General features: G+C 43.9%; 1 pseudogene; it reads left to right on the top strand.

Moving 5' to 3' along the window:
• The first annotated feature begins 248 nt into the window (after window positions 1-248).
• On the top strand, window positions 249-4,059 carry LOC103253365 (annotated as a pseudogene).
• The last annotated feature ends 304 nt before the right edge of the window (window positions 4,060-4,363 follow it).

Genomic DNA, 4,363 nt, shown 5'->3' with positions numbered 1-4,363 from the left:
AAAATGCATGCTGGGCGCCCGAACCTGAGGCTGGACCTACAGAGACCTCCGCTCCGGAGCCCGGGCCGCCCCGCTTCTGCCAGACGGTCCGCACCCGGCTGCCGCCACTCACAGGCCTGAGCGCTAAGGAGCCACAGCCAGCCGCCGCGCAGACCACCCGCTGCGGCTGCCGGGCATGCCCAGTCGTAGCAGACCCGCCCCCTGTGCCGGCAGGGTCCCGGACTCCGTGGGTGCCGCACGGGGCCGCGATGAGTTTCCGGAACCAGCAGCCACTGCCGCCGCCATCCTGCCATGCTGGGGCCACCTGCAGCTGGTGGCAGCAGCTCATCCTCTCGCCCTGCAGCGACTGTGAGAAGGAGGAGGAGGAGGAAGAGGAGGAGACGGGCAGCGGCCACAGCACCGGAGGACTCGGCCTTTCGGGAGGCAGAATCGCCGCCGCCGCCGCCCGTGTGGAGCCCCACGGAGCCCGGCCCAAAAGGCGCCACTCGCCTGGCCAGCCCCGGCAGCCCCGGCAGCCCCGGGGAGCTGGAGGAGGATGTGCTGCTGCCGGGTGCATGCCTGGGCGCGGAAGGGGCAGCCGGCAGCACCGAGGGCAACTCATGGGAGGAGGAGGGCTTTGGCTCGTCGTCGCCGGTCAAGTCGCCGGCGTCCGCCCACTTCCTGGGCAGCTCCCCGGTGGAGGCATCGCAGCGGGGCTGCGGGGCACGCCGGGTGGGCGAGGGTCCCTGCTCGCCAAGGCCAGACCACCCCGGCACCCCGGCGCACAAGACCTTCCACAGGCTGTGGCTCTTCCACAGGTCGCACAGGCCCAAGAGTTTGCTCTCCAAATCTCGAGGAATTGATTACAGCTCTTTTAAACTCCGGGGTGGTTGTCTCTTCAAGGATTCAGAAATATCAGGAAAAGGGGGATTTGATGGGCGACAGACTCCTCAAGTGAATATTAATCCTTTTACACCGAATTCTGTGTTGCTTCATTCCTCGGGACAGTGTAGTGTCGGTAACCAGCACTGACCAAGGGTGGGTTAGGACCCACACCAGAGAATCTGGACGGTGAGAAGAGACCACTCAGAGTCAGTTCTTCTGGGAACAGTCTGATCAGGACTGAAGCCAAATTTTATTCAGACTCCTTCCAACTTATATACCATTTTCTATACCCTCCAGCAGTGTGATAATCACTTGCTGGGGGTGTACAAGTTCCGTGCTTTACAAACTATGCATCACAAGACCACCACGAGATCTGCAATTTCCAAACAAACAATTCGAACTCCATGATGCCTGTCGTGCTTACATTAAGGTCACAGGTGCACAATTTCAATACAAATCGTTCAAAATGTTTTCCATAATGTTCAATGAATCATTCATAGTATACTCTTTGTTCTAAACCCTGATTAATACAAAAAACTTTTCTAAGTTAACTCTAGGTTCAATCCAAGTTCACTGACTCCCAATATTTTTAACAATTAATATTATCAACTTAACACTATACTATAATCTATAAGTTTAGTTAAATGACTTAACTGTCAGTTATACTATTAACCTATTATGATTTAACATAATGTCTTATAACTCAGTTAAAACTTATTCTTAAACTACCAAACTTTACTATAATTCATATGTTACATATGTCTAAACTTTAATTTTTATATGATCTAGTGATTGGACTTTAATATTATGCTATATCCTATTAAGCTAATACCTCATCATTAATTCTTTTATAAATCGTATAGTAATTATTATATTTGAATAATGTAGCAAAAGGAAGCAAAACAGCAAGCATAAATTTACGCAACTATGAGTATATGTGTATATATTTTATCCTAACAAGTCTACTCTAAAAATCAAATAGTAGCTGGCACACTCTTGAACAAGGAAATGCATGGCCGCCATGGTGGCGGCTGTGGGCTGAAGCAGGCAGAGTTTTGGTAAATTAACGAAACAAAAGAAAACGTTCTGCCTGGCTAGGGGCAGGGCGACAAAACTATCAGGGTAATTTAGTTTCTAATCTTAGCCCTAGGGGAAACAGCTTTCCAAAGCTGACTAACCAGTCTACCACGAAATAGAAGTTAAAAATATCTAGAAAGAAGTAAAACTTAGAAAGACAGAGAAAAATAATTTTGCTATGCAATTTCTATCAGGTGTATTGAGATTTACTTATAAGTTTTACTGCCATGTATGCACACTGGTCACTAATCACACGCCAATATTATAGGTATAACTGATATCCTATGTCAGAGGCGATCTTCCACATGGGCCTTTACAGGCCTCAGCCATGTAGCTATAGATGTTGGCTCCCAACAGTGTGATCATAGAAAGAGAACATATTGGAATGAGTCCTGTGGTGAAGACATGGAAGCCAGTGATTATGAGCTTGAAGATGAAACAAGACCTGCTAAGAGAATTACAATTACTGAAAGCAATATGAAGTCACGTTACACAACAGAATTTCATGAGCTAGAGAAAATTGGCTCTGGAGAATTTGGTTCTGTGTTTCAGTGTGTGAAGAGGCTGGATGGATGCATTTATCAAAAAACCCATTTGCCAATTCTGTTGATGAGAAGAATGCCTTGAGAGACGTATACACTCATGCAGTGCTTGGACAGCATTCACATGTAGTTCAATACGTCGCTGCTTGGGCAGATGACTATGCTTATACAGAATGAATATTGTAATGGTGGAAGTTTAGCTGATGCTATAAGTGAAAACTACAGAATCATGAGTTACTTTAAAGTAACAGAGCTGAAGGATCTTTTGCAAGTTGGCCGGGGCTAGAGATATATTCATTCAATGTTCTTTGGTAATTATTTTCACATCTCGAACCTCAACTCCAAATGCTTCCTCTGAAGAAGGAGGTGAAGATGACTGGGCATCCAACAAAGTTATGTTTAAAATAGGTGCTCTTGGACATGTAACAAGGATCTCTAGTCCACAAGTTGAAGTGGGTGATAGTCATTTTTCTTGCAAATGAAGTTTTACAGGAGAATTATACCCATCTACCAAAAGCGGATATTTTTGCCCTCGCTCTCACAGTAGTATGTACTGCTGGCAATGAACCTCTTCCCAGAAATGGAGACTAATGGCATGAAATCACACAAGGTAGATTACTTCAGACACCACAAGTGCTTTCTCAAAAATTTAGAGTTGCTAAAAATTATGATTCATCCAGATCCAGAGAGAAGACCCTCAGCAATGGCACTTGTAAAGCATTCAGTGTTGCTTTCTGCTTCTAGAAAGAGTGCAGAACAATTACAAATAGAATTGAATGCCGAAAAGTTCAAAAATTCACTTTTCTAGAAAGAACTGAAGAAAGCCCAGATGGCAAAAGCTGCAGCTGAAGAAAGAGTACTCTTCACTGACCAGATGGCCACTAGGTCCACCACGCAGAGTAATAGAACATCTCGACTTATTGGAAAGAAAATGAACTGCTCTGTCAGCCTTACTATATACTGAACTACTCATTTCCCACCTTCCCAAAATAACTGTGACAAGAGGAAGCTAGGTTAAAATTACTGCTAGAGTCCAGTTTGCAATTACTTTCTTGATTGGAGTCAGTAGTTTTACTGAAATACCTTTTAGGACTTTTATTTGTGAATTACAGTTGAAAGTTGTATTTTGACCATCGCCATATCAGGCTCTCATCTAGTCTTACCACTCTGTTTTCTGTATGATGTCAGTCACTGTCAGATGTTACACCAGCCTTTCCTGGGTTAACCACTGTGGTGGTGTGCTGCTTACAGTTTGCTGTTTCATTGTAATAAAAGGTATCTTTCCCTGTAGTAACTTGTAGAAGGACTCAAGGGCTTTATTATAAACATTTTCCCTTTGAAAAGGGAAATGCTCAAGACTCATTACTACTCAGCCTTGTACCTGTGTGTCAATCTTTTATTTCTTTTTTGAAATTGTGAATTATACTTGTATATCCAACTGGGAGCACTTTGTAGGCATTGCATGAACCATGGGATGATAATTCTGTGAAAGTATTGTCTTGTGAATTTGTTGCTATTTTATTTGTCTTTGCTATAAACTTGTAGCATTAAACAATCATCGTTAATAGGCATTCTTTTGGAATGAAAACTACAAAACTCTGCTCAAAGAAATCAAAGATGACACAAACAAGTGGAAAAATATTCCATGCCTATGGGTTGGAAGAATCAACATTGTGAAGATGTACATCTTACCTAAGGCAATCTACAGATTCAATGCAATACCCATCAAATTACCAGCAACACTCTTCTCAGACCTAGAAAAACAACACAGGAATTCATATGGAAACGGAAACAATCCTCAGGAAACAATCCTCAGGAAAACAAAAACAAAAACAAAGCAGGCGGTATCACATTACCAGACTTCAAACTTTACTATAAAG

The sequence above is a fragment of the Carlito syrichta genome, unplaced genomic scaffold, assembly GCF_000164805.1.
Source record: "Carlito syrichta isolate Samal-C Ts95f unplaced genomic scaffold, Tarsius_syrichta-2.0.1 Scaffold225685, whole genome shotgun sequence".
NCBI lineage: Eukaryota > Metazoa > Chordata > Mammalia > Primates > Tarsiidae > Carlito > Carlito syrichta.
This window is presented reverse-complemented; position numbering and strand designations above follow the sequence as displayed.